At 48.3% G+C, this 12,822-nt stretch overlaps 1 long non-coding RNA gene across 1 annotated transcript in view; it reads right to left on the bottom strand.

Annotated features, from left to right (window-relative positions):
- LOC140430168 (uncharacterized) overlaps nt 1–10,467 on the bottom strand; it is a 51,850-nt gene extending 41,383 nt beyond the window's left edge. The window contains exons 1-2 of the long non-coding RNA XR_011949351.1: nt 10,289–10,467; nt 8,418–8,565 (exon numbers count right to left, since the gene is read on the bottom strand). This is a non-coding gene — a long non-coding RNA (uncharacterized lncRNA). The remainder of the gene's footprint in view (nt 1–8,417; nt 8,566–10,288) is intronic.
- Nucleotides 10,468–12,822: the final 2,355 nt, after the last annotated feature.

The following is a 12,822-nucleotide window of genomic DNA, read 5'->3' as shown; positions in this document are numbered from 1 at the left end:
TCGCTATCCGCAATTCCACCAACCTTTGTGTCGTGTGCAAACTTACCAATCAGACCAGTTACATTTTCCTCCAAATCATTTATATATACTACAAAGAGCAAAGGCCCCAGCACTGATCCCTGTGGAACACCACTGGTCACAGCCCTCCAATTAGAAAAGCTTGATCTTGTAAACTGAGGGGTTTACTTTGTCAGAAATTGAATAGGGTCCTGCAAATCTAGGGGAGAGGAAGGAACTAGGATTGTACAGGGAGATCATGACTTGCTGTCCGACTGTATACTCCGTCGGGTGTACTGTCTTATCAAAGCAGGCCTTACTCTACTTTCGTCTAGCGCCTAGTCGAACAGCTGCAGCGAGCTGTGCTGCTTTAATATTCTCCAACATGTTTTGGACCGCTTTTTCATGGGTAAGGTGGTGACTGCGGGGCTGGCCAAATCAAGTCCAATAAATACTCGGTACCCTTCATGGGTCATCCAGTCATAAGGGTATGGGGGGCGTAACCTGTCGACCTCGACACCTTGTTTCTAATAAACATCAGTGCGAATGGGAGCACTGTGTCCCATGTTGTATTGTGCTACTGCACCATTTTCCTAAGTGTTGCCTTTAGGGTCCGATTCATGCATTCCACAATGCCGCTAGACTGCGGGTGATAGGCAATGTGAAACTTCTGTTTTGTGCCAAAAATCGTCATGACATTTTTCATGACCCTGCCTGTGAAGTGCGAACCTTGGTCCGACTCAATACTACAGGGGAGTCCCCAACTAGTGAAAATCTGTTCAGTTAGAATTTTTGCCGTGGCTTTTGCCATATTTGTTCTTGAAGGGAAAGCTTCTACCCATTTTGTGAATGTGTCGATGACAACCAACACATATTTGTATCCATTTCTGCAGTGGGTGGGGGGGGGGGGCCCATATAGTCTAACTGCAAGTTCGTCCATGGACCATTGACAGGGCGGGTGTGTCTCAGCTGACCTTTCTTTGCATATCTGTCCGGGTTGTTCTGGACGCAAATCAAACAATTCTCAATGTAATGGGATACGGCAGTTTTTAAATCGGGCCACCAGCAGAGAGGTCTGAGGTGGGCAAGGGTGGATTCTATCCCTTGGTGTCCGTGTCCGTCATGTCCTATCCTGGGTGGGGACCACATAAATACCGTCCTTTAAAACGATTCCTTCATAGATCGTTAAAGTATCTTTACACTTATCATAGGGAGCTGGGAAGTCTCCTTTTCAAATTTCCTTTAGTGCCTCATCTTCTTTTTGTGCTTGGGCTAAGTCTTGAATGTTGGTCTCTGAGACCTGGACCGCGTATACTGGGGCGCTCTCAGGGGGTTGCCAAAAGTGGCCATGTCATGAGCCTGCCTTCGCTCGGGTGCCTGCTTTCACGTTACTGGGTGGGGAGGAACGATGGTGACTTCTAACTTTAACTATTCCGTATTTTCTACCTTTCGCTGTCTGGAGAATGTGCTTGAGTAATGGCGCTGAGGGTAGGGTTTTTCCGTCGGCGTTTATAAATCCTCTAGATTCCCACAGGGGCAGGAATTCTGTCAGGTTGTTGCCGACATACAAACTGTCTGAATATATGCCTGCTGTGGTCGGGAACGAATCGGGGTGCTGGACGATGTAAGCAATTGCTGCTAACTCGGCTGCCTGCGAACCTAAATGTCCAGGCAATTTTAATGAGATTTCCTCTAAAGCGCGTCCCTGCGCGTCCTCTACATAAATTCTACATCCTGTGATTCTTTTCCCATCAAGAACTGTGGAAGAGCCATCTACATAAATTTTCAAAGCTTTGTCTGTGGGCTGGGTCGTCTGTGGTCGGAAGCCTGCCTTTTTCAGCAACGATTTGGGAACAAAGGGGCCTGTGCTGTGTTTGGGGGCTATGACCTCGCACTCATGTGGGGTTCCTGCATAGTGTAAATTGTCGGCCAGAAACGTGTGCGTCTTTGTCCTTTTTACCGCAATGGATACCGCGTCCTTGTAGTAGGGTCCAGCGCGCTGCTCGAATTTGGCTTTCTGTGCCATCTTTTAGTCTACTGTCTAATAAAAGCTGTGTCGGGGTGTGCTCGGTCAAAATGGTTACTGGGTTGAGTCCGGTTATGTACGAGAAGTACTGTGCCGCCCAGAAAACTGCTAACAGGTGCTTTTCGCAGGCTGAAAATCCCTGCTCTACTGGAACTAAAACTCGTGAGGCATAGGCTAAATGATCCCACAAGTGGGTGAAGTTAGCGCTGTCCCACAAGGGGTGCAGTTAGTGCTGTCCCACAAGTGGGTGCAGCCCCACAGGGACTGGTTCAGCACAGTGGGCTAAACAGCTGGCTTGTATTGCAGAACAGGGCCAGCAGTGCGGGTTCAATTCCCGTACCAGCCTCCCCAAACAGATGCCGGAATGTGGCGACTAGGGGCTTTTCACAGTAACTTCATTGAAGCCTACTTGTGACAATAAGCGATTATTATTATTATTAGTTAGTGCTGTGCCGCAAGTGGGTGAAGTTAGCGCTGTCCCACAAGTGGTTAAAGTTCCTGCTGTCCCACAAGTGGGTGAGGTTAGCGCTGTCCCACAAGCGGGTGAAGTTAGCGCTGCCACACAAGTGGGTGAAGTTAGTCTGTCCGACAAGTGGGTGACGTTAGTGCTGTCCCACAAGTGGGTAAAGTTAGTCAGTCCCACAAGTGTGTGAAGTTAGTCTGTCCCACAAGTGGGTAAAGTTAGTCTATCCCACAAGTGGGTGAAGTTAGTCCGTCCCACAAGTGGGTGACGTTAGTGCTGTCCCACAACTGGGTGAATTTAGCGCTGTCCCACAAGTGGGTGAAGTTAGTGCTGTCCCACAAGTGGGTGACGTTAGCGCTGTCCCACAAGTGGGTGACGTTAGCGCTGTCCCACAAGTGGGTGATGTTAGCGCTGTCCTACAAATGGGTGATGTTAGTGTCGTCCCACAAGTGGGTGAAGTTAGTGCTGTCCCACAAGTGGGTGACGTTAGCGCTGTCCCACAAGTGGGTGATGTTAGCGCTGTCCTACAAATGGGTGATGTTAGTGTTGTCCCACAAGTGGGTGAAGTTAGTGCTGTCCCACAAGTGGGTGAAGTTAGCGCTTTCCCACAAGTGGGTGAAGATAGTGCTGTCCCACATGTGGGTGCAGTTAGTGCTGTCCCACAAGTGGGTAAAGTTAGTGCTGTCCCAAAACTGGCTGAAGTCAGCACACTCCCACAAGTGGGTGAAGTTAGTGCTTTCCCACAAGTGGGTGAAGATAGTGCTGTCCCACATGTGGGTGCAGTTAGTGCTGTCCCACAAGTGGGTGAAGTTAGTGCTGTCCCACAAGTGGGTGAAGTTAGTGCTGTCCCACAAGTGGGTGAAGTTAGTGCTGTCCCACAAGGGGGTGAAGTTAGTCTGTCCCACAAGTGGCTGAAGTCAGCACACTCCCACAAGTGGGTGAAGTTAGTGCTGCCCCACAAGTAGGTGAAGTTAGTGCTGTCCCACAAGTGGGTGAAGTTAGTGCTGTCCCAGAAGTGGGTGACGTTAGCGCTGTCGCACAAGTGGGTGACGTTAGCGCTGTCCCACAAGTGGGTGATGTTAGCGCTGTCCTAAAAATGGGTGATGTTATTGTTGTCCCACAACTGGGTGAAGTTAGTGGTGTCCCACAAGTGGGTGAAGTTAGTGCTTTCCCACAAGTGGGTGAAGTTAGTGGTATCCCACAAGGGGGTGAAGTTAGCGCTTTCCCACAAGTGGGTAAAGTTAGCGCTGTCCCACAAGTGGGTGATGTTAGCGCTGTCCTACAAATGGGTGATGTTAGTGTTGTCCCACAAGTGGGTGACATTAGCGCTCTCCCACAAGTGGGTAAAGTTATTGCTGTCCCACGAGTGAGTGAAGTTAGTCCTGTCCCACAAGTGAGTGAAGTTAGTCAGTCCCACATGTGGGTGACGTTAGTCCTGTCCCACAAGTGGGTGAAGTTAGCGCTGTCCCACAAGTGGGTGAAGTTAGTGCTGTCCCACATGTGGGTGATGTTAGCGCTGTGCTACAAATGGGTGATGTTAGTGTTGTCCCACAAGTGGTTGAAGTCAGCAGATTCCCACAAGTGGGTGAAGTTAGTGCTGTCCCACAAGTGGCTGAAGTTAGTGCTGTCCCACAAGGAGGTGAAGTTAGTGTTGTCCCACAAGTGGTTGAAGTCAGCAGATTCCCACAAGTGGCTGAAGTTAGTGCTGTCCCACAAGGAGGTGAAGTTAGTGCTGTCCCACAAGTGGCTGGAGACTATCAGTCTACGAGAAACATAATTTAAAGCTAAAAGCAAAGTCAAAATTATGAGTTGGGTACACAATTGGAAAATAAAACTATAGAAATGACAGGAACCAAACCAAAATTCACACCTCTTGAAACCAAAGCATTTTTGAATATCACAAAGGAACTTTGAACATCACAAAGGAAAAAATGTAATCAGAGACCTGAGAGGTGAGGTCATGTCAAAATGAATACTTAGTTGTATTTGAATGTTTGGATCAAAGATACATTTTACAATCAAAGTGAAATAAGAGTTACTTTACAATAAAGTTATAAAAACTTAATAACTGTTAGAAAGAGAATATAAACCCAGAGACCAGAGCAGGAACTACCAGATCTCAGAGAGAAGCAGAGAGGCGGAGAAGCCGAGAAGGAACAAGCAGCTCAGAGTCAGATTACAGTCAGCTCGGCCATGGGAAAGGGACAGGGCAAAGCAGCCGAGCTAAAACTGCTAATACATCTAAGGAAGACTAGAATTTAAAGAGGAGGCAGAGTCAGCGCAGAGTCAGCTCAGAGATAGCCAGCTCTCACAGCTCGGTACATGGGAAAGATAGGACACAGCAACCAAGCTCATCAGCGAATACATCTAAAGAAGACCAGATTTTAAAAAGAAGATTGATTGTCAAGTTGGGCCTGAAGGTCCCTCCAACCAACCAGAAGGATCCGGAAGCAAGATCTTTTTACTTTTCTGTAAAGACAGTGATTGCATCTTTTAAAACGAAAAAAATATATAATAAAATAACTTAAAAGTTTTAACCTGAAACAGTGGTTATTAGCCTACTTTACTTACTTAGCAATGCAGGCCCCAGGATATCAATGCTACTGAGGGGTAAGTAGATAAAATTATTCGGTGAAGGTATGGGTTATACCGGGGGATAACTTGAAAATATAGTTTGACCTGAATAGCACCCACTGAAGCCTGCATCGGAGTCAGGAATGAGAATCCCTGTTCACCATTTAAAATATCGACCCTTTTTTGGTATAGGGGGAATTCTAAGAATAGTGGTGAGTTTTTAACTTCACCATGAGGGGGTGAAGTTAGTGCTGTCCGACAAGGGGGTGAAGTTGGCGTTGTCCCACAAGGGATGAGGTTAACGCTGTCCCACAAGTGGGTGCCGTTAGTGCTGTCACACAAGTGATGGGGGAGTGGGGGATCTGGTTGGGGGGGACAGTATTGCTGACAGGCAGGGGCCTTTAAAGTTGAGGAGGAAGAGGGCTGATGACCGTGGATGCCCGAGGGCGGACCAGGAGAGGGGCGGGACATGGGCTGGAGACAGGCCTAGGAGAGGCTATGGCTGATTTGCAGGGGATCCCCCCCGACTAGGCTGGTCACGTGGAGTGCTTGGGGACTGAATGGGCCAGTTAAAAGGGCCCGTGTGTTCGTGCACTTGAGGCAACTGAAGGCGGATGTGGCCATGTCGCAGGAGACACATCTGAAGATGGGGATCAGATTTGGTTGAGGAAGGGCTGGGTTTGGCAAGCATTTCATTCGGGGTTAGACTTTAAAATGAGGGGGGGGGGGGGCGATTTTGGTCAATAAACGGGTAGCATTCGAGGTGGGGAATATAGAGGCGGTCCTGGAGGGAAGGAAGGGGGGGGGGGGAGATATGTTATGGTTAGTGGGAAACTGGAGGGAATCGCTGTAGTGTTGGTGAATATATATGTCCTGAACTGTGACGCCGTGGAATTTATGAGATGGGTGCTGGGGAAGATTCTGGATCTAGATTCTCATTGTCTGGGAGGGGGATTTCAACACGGTTCTTGATGCAAGGTTGGACCGGTCAAGTTCTAGGTTGGGGAAGGTATCAGCTATGGCAAAGGAGCTCCGGGGGTTCATGGAGCACATGGGAGGAGTTGATCCCTGGAGATTCGGGAGGCCGAGGGGTAAGGAATTTTCATTCTACTCCCATGTACATAAGGTGTATTCCCGGATAGTATTTTTTGTGATGGACAAAACGCTGCTGGCAGAGGTGGTAGATGCTGAATATTCAGCAATAGTGGTGTCAGACCACACTCTGCACTGGGTGGACTTGCAAGTTAGTAAAGGAAAGGCCCAGCGCCTGCAATGCAGGTTGGATGTGGGGCTACTGGCGGAAGAGGAGGTCTGTGAGCGGGTGAGATAGGCCATCCGGGGATACGGGTGAGGTGTCGGTGAGGGTGGTCTGGGAAGCACTGAAGACAGTTATCAGAGAATAATTTATTTCAATTTGGGCGCCCAAGGAGAAGGCGGAGCGGGTGGAGTTAGAAAGATTGGTGGGAGATCTTTTGTTACCTTACTGTAGTGTGTTTGGTAGCACAACTGTATGTAACATGCGTTACTCAATCCAGTTGCTGAAGAGGCCTGCACCTTGATGAAGAAGCCTCAAAGTCGTCCAGAGGGAGTGAAAGGTTTATTGAGTAACAGAAGAACAGTGAGTCTTACTTTAAGATCAATACCAGTAGAAAGGTCACAACGTTTATATACAGTAGCTATGTCTGACCACACTAGTAGCCCTGAGCTAGATCTATGCTCCTGCTCTCGTCACAGTCTAATCACCAAGAGCGGCAGAGAGCCGCTTGCGCCTGCTTTTATACCCACAAGTGCTGCCCCCTAGTGATCTTTCAATTTCCCATTAACCCCTTATGTACATACCCATGTAAAGATCACTACAGGAGAAATCTTACAGGTGGACAGGAGAAATGCAGAGACTCTGGAGGATGGACTTTTTAAAGAATTGCAGCTAGAATTTGGGCTGCTGTCCACAGGTAAGGTGGTGGGACAGCTGAGCAGGGTAAGGAAGGGGAGTCTATGAATATGAGGAGAAAGCTAGTAGGATGCTGGTGAATCAGTTGAGGAGGCAGGAGGCCCCGAGAGAGATAGGGAAAGTGAGGGACACAGGTGGGAAGGTGTTTCTGGACCCAGTGGGGGTGAATGATGTGTTTCGGGAGTTTAACAGTAATCTGTATAAATCGGAATCCGGGGAGGAGGGGATGAGAAGGTTTTTTGGGGGGTTGGAGCTCCCGAAGGTGGATGAGGAGTTGGTGGAGGGCCTGGGGGCCCTAATCAGGCTTGGGAAAGTACTAGAGGGGCTGGAGGGGATGCAATTGGGCAAAACTCCGGGACCGGACTGATACCCGGTAGAATTTTCCAATAAGTTTTCCGGGGTGCTGGGGCCGCTTTTGGTAAAGGCTTTTAATGAGTCAAAGGAGTTGGGAGTGCTCCCCCCGACGTTATCGCACGCATCAATTTCTCTTCGCTTGAAACGGGATAAGATCCGGAAAGCTCTGGGTCATATAGACCAATCTCCTTATTAAATGTGGATGCTAAATTGTTGGCAAAGATCCTGGCCACACGGATCGAGGACTGCGTCCAAGGGGTAATAGGGAAGGGCCAGACGGGGTTTGTTAAAGGGCGACACCTGGCGACCAACATTAGGCAGCTCTTAAATGTAATAATGATGCCTACAGAGGGTTTGCAAGGTCAACGTGGTCGTGGCCATGGTGTAGTGGAAATATTTGTGGAAGGTCCTGAGATGGTTTGGGTTCGGGCAGGGATTTGTGGATTGGGTCCTGTTGCTTTATCAGGCACCGGTGGAAAATGTAAGAACGAATCGGGTAGGTCGGAATATTTTAGCTTTTGCGTCGGGGGACGAGGCAGGGGTGCCCACTCTCCTCACTACTATTTGCCCTGGCCATAGAGCCTTTGGTAATGGCACTGCGAGCGTCGAACGTTTGGCGGGGGATAGCGCGAGGTGGGGGTGGACGATTTGCTCCTTTATATAACAGACCTGCTGGGGGGGGGGGATTGGAGCGATTATGGGGATACTGGAGGAATTTGGCCAGCTCTCAGCTTATAAATTGAATGTGGGCAAGAGCGTGGTTTTTGCGATCCAGGCAAGGGGGCAGGAGAGGAGATTGGGGGAGATGCCGTTCAAGGTGGTGGGAGGGTGTTTTAGGTACCTGAATATTCAAGTGGCAAGGGACTGGGGCCAGCTTCACAAATTGAATTTGGGTAGACTAATAGAACAAATGAAAGGGGATTTCTGAAGGTGGGATGTGCTCCCGCTGTCACTGGCGGGGAGGGTACAGCCTGTGAAAATGACAGCCTTCCTGAGATTGCTGTTTGTATTTCAGTGTCTCCCAAAGTTACCGTCTCATCGTTCCCACGTACCTACAGAGTTTTCAGCTGCCCCTTCTGCAAATGTGCGGAGGTTTTGCACTTATTCATTCACAAATGTTGAAGCTATCGTTTTACATGATGTGCCTTGGTTTTGTGTCCACGTCCGCTGTCGGCAGCGAGGGAGCAAATTCACCATTTTCTGTGACAGCAAAATGAATTTGTCAGCTGTGGTACAGCAATAGGACTGTTCTGTCTATTAAATGAACAGAAAGACACCTCTGCATAATTGGGATCACCTTGATAAATTTCCTGATGTCAGAATTCCCTTACATGTCCGATGTAGCCCTGTCACAGGGGTGTACGCTTTCCAATTACCATTGTTGTCAGATCCATTGAGTCAATGTTTGTTCAACTCAGCAAAGGAACAAATACTTTCTCTTTCAATTTGAGGTGGACTGACTATTGGCAGCATAAATGTTTCTGCATTTTTATTTCATATATATTTTACCGATAACCAGTGTGCCCCACTTTAATCACAAACAAAATGTATATTGGAGCTGCTGATTCTCAAAAATAATTGACAGTCACTGATTTACTGCAAAATCTATTTTCAAATCTGTACATGGAAGCCTTCATGCATTCAGGTGACTGTGACATTTTTCTTCAGAAATTCAATTAATTGCAAAGATGTTGCCTTCAGATGTAATTACAACAATTCCTAATGTTTTCACATATTAATGCCTTTTAGGCATTTTAACGAACAGAGGAAATAGTAATTAAATTTTGCAGAAATTGGCCATTACTTATCACGTTCTTCAACAAATCTATTGCAATTTGTATACTGAAGTACTGATTGTTTTAAATGTATGGAACAATAAAAGCCCAGACCTAAAACATAATTTGCTCTTTTTGTCATTCAGAAAAAATTGCAACGTCTGGATCTGCAGCCTACTGAAAGCTCGGAACAAATTAAATGAACTGGAGTTACTGAAATATTTTGTCTCACGCATTATTTCTCAGTATTTCTCTTTTTTTTAAAGACTGACTGAAATCCGGTGTGTAGCTACCCGGCTGCACAGCCCAGTTTTCAGGCCAGAATTTGAGCCACCCTGTAAAAATAAATTCAGGGGGCGTGGTTTATGCCGTCGATGCAGTGGGGCGGGCATAATAGAACTGGCAAGCCTGATTCCACATAGATCAGGGCGCCCTTCAAATAAACTCCCCCAGCCCCAGACCCACCACCACCACCAGCATTTGGGCTTCCCCCCTCCCACCACAAGCATCAGCACCAGGGGCTCCTCCCCCCAACAAATATAACGTGAACTCAGCCCCCAATGGAACTCCCCAAAGTATTCGCCCCGGCATTGCCCTCTGGCACAGGTTGGCACTGCCAGGTTGGCACTACCAGATTACCAAACAGTGTCAGGGAGCAGTGTCCAGAGCAGTGCCAGTAGGCAGTGTCAGGGGCAGTGTCAGGGGCCCTGCCAGAGGGCAGTGCCAGGGCCAGTGACAGGGCACTCCTCAGGCATGCCTCTCTTCCTCTGGGTTCTTGCCCTTTGTGGGCATGAACCTTGTTACGTCATTAGCAAGGAGCGTGGAAAATCAGGAAACGAGATGTCGGCGGTGAGAATCCCGTTTCCAGATTCCCGTGACAATTTGCTCCCATGTTGCCGCTCTCACCTTTGTGGATTTGGACACAAAATCAATTGTCTCCCTGGAGTCTGCCTCATTTCCAAGTTTTGTGGCGTCTGCAAACATTGAAATGGTGTCCTGTATAGACACGCCCAGTTCATTAATACACAACAAAAATAGCATGGATCATAATACCAACCCCGAGGGAGAACCACTGTACACTTCCCTTTCATCTGGAAAAATAAATCCTCTGTTTTCTGTCTCTTAGCAAATTTCCTAACCACACTCACCTTCCCTTTAATCCCATTGATTGTGCTGACAGGTCCATTCTGTGGTTATGTGGTAACCACAGAAAGGCATAAATTATGAAAGCTAAAATTTGGAAAGTTAACGGCCAGGGTTCTTCAAAACGGCGGCTAAGTGTTGGGCCTCTTGGCCCAGCGATTCCGAGGCCCACAGGGGGCCAGCACGTTGCTGGAGCGCTCCACGCAGCTCCGGCTGCCGAGACACGGCCCTGCACTGCCAGCCGCGGGACCACGCATGCGCGCGGCGGCCGCTTCCGCGCCAGCCCCGCGCAACATGGCGGACACACACACTGGGCCAGCGTGGAAGAAGGTAGGCCCCCCACCAGATCACGCGTGCCCGACGATCGGTGCGCCCCCCCCCCCCGGAGACGGATACCCGCAGCCCCCCACCAGGATGACCATGGCAGCAGCGGGCATGTGACTGGGGTTTTTGACACCGATGCCAAAGCCTCCTGATTTGCCCCCACAGGCATCTCCACAATGAGGATGGCTGCCACAGGCATCTCAGCCAGAAGCAGAGACAAGTGAAAAAGCTACCTTTACCTCACCCAAGGCCACAATCAGTGTGCTGTGTAAAAGTAGCCAAGAGCTACCCTGTCAAGCAGAGCACAGATTGCGTCATTTCAGTTTGCCTCATCTGTAAGTGCGATTACTTTCACTGGCACAGTGTGAATATTAATACATGGTGCCAGATGTGTCAGCTTCCATTTTTTAATAGCGAGACTGGAAAAGAAGAGAGAGATGGTGATGGGAAGAAAGGGTCAGTAGGAGTGGATCCATTCAAGGCTGCATTTTCAATGTATGTGTTCGCACAGGCAGCTAAAGTGAGTTCCAGACCATGCCATCCCCTTGGCTTAGTCGTGCTGAAACATGACTAGATCAGAACCCCCAGAATGTTAATGGCATCCTGAGGAGACACTCAAGCTCTAGCCACATCCCTGTGCAGCCGTGGGACCTTTCTGTTCTGTAACTTATCCCCTCTTCTTCCTATTCCTACTCCTCTTCCGTGGCCTGCTCCTTCTTCTGCTGAACTGTGCCATTCCAAGGGCTCACCCTCTTCATGGTCCACATTTGTCAGGATGGTCATAGTTAAAAGCATAGGGAAGATGGCAGCTGCTGAATCCAGAATGATATCAATGATTTGGTTGAGTGGGAGGAGAAGTGGCGAATGGAATTCAATCCGGAAAGGGGTAATGCATTTGGGGGGAAAACAAAGTAAGGGAATACTCAGTAAATGGGAAGATATTGAGAAGGGTTGAGGAAGTGGGGAATGGAGCTCAATAAACACAAGCTATGCACAGCTGGAGTTTTGAGTTCAATTCTGGTCATATTTCAGGAAGGATATAAGTTTTCAGGAGAGAGTACAGAGAAGATTTGCAGGGATGTTGCCAGGTCTTCAAAATTGCAGCTCTGACAGTTTAAATACTGGGATTACAGAGCGGCGACAGTTTAAATACTGCGATCACAGAGCGGCGACAGATTAAATACAGGTATCACAGAGCGGCGACAGTTGAAATACTGGAATCACAGAGCGGCGACAGTTTAAATACTGGGATCACAGAGCCGCGACAGTTTAAATACTGGGATCACAGAGCGGCGACAGTTTAAATACTGGGATCACAGAGCTGCGACAGTTTAAATACTGGGATCACAGAGCGGCGACAGTCTAAATACTGGGATCACAGAGTGGCGACAGTTTAAATACTGGGATCACAGAGCGGCGACAGTCTAAATACTGGGAAAACAGAGCAGCGACAGTTTAAATACTGGGATCACAGAGCGTTGTCAGTTTAAATACTGGGATCACAGAGCGGCGACAGTTTAAATACTGGGATCACAGAGCAGCGACAGTTTAAATACTCAGATAACAGAGCGGCGACAGTTTAAATACTGGGATCACAGAGCGGCGACAGTTTAAATACTGGGATCACAGAGCAGCGACAGTTTAAATACTCAGATAACAGAGCGGCGACAGTTTAAATACTGGGATCACAGAGCGGCGACAGTTTAAATACTGGGATCACAGGGCGGCGACAGTTTAAATACTGGGATCACAGAGCGGTGACAGTTTAAATACTGGGATCACAGAGCGGCGACAGTTTAAATACTGGGATAACAGAACAGCGACAGTTAAAATAACGGGATCACAGAGCAGCTACAGTTTAAATACTCAGATCACAGAGCGGCGACAGTTTAAATACTGGGATCACAGAGCGGCGACAGTTTAAATACTGGGATAACAGTGCGTTGTCAGTTTAAATACTGGGATCACAGAGTGGCGACAGTTTAAATACTGGGATCACAGAGCGGCGACAGTTTAAATACTGGGATCACAGGGCGGCGACAGTTTAAATACTGGGATCACAGAGCGGCGACAGTTTAAATACTGGGATCACAGAGCGCCGACAGTTTAAATACTGGGATCACAGAGCGGCGACAGTTTAAATACTCAGATCACAGAGCGGCGACAGTTTAAATACTGGGATCACAGAGCGGCGACAGTTTAAATACTGGGATAG

The sequence above is a fragment of the Scyliorhinus torazame genome, chromosome 1 (assembly GCF_047496885.1).
Source record: "Scyliorhinus torazame isolate Kashiwa2021f chromosome 1, sScyTor2.1, whole genome shotgun sequence".
NCBI lineage: Eukaryota > Metazoa > Chordata > Chondrichthyes > Carcharhiniformes > Scyliorhinidae > Scyliorhinus > Scyliorhinus torazame.
This window is presented reverse-complemented; position numbering and strand designations above follow the sequence as displayed.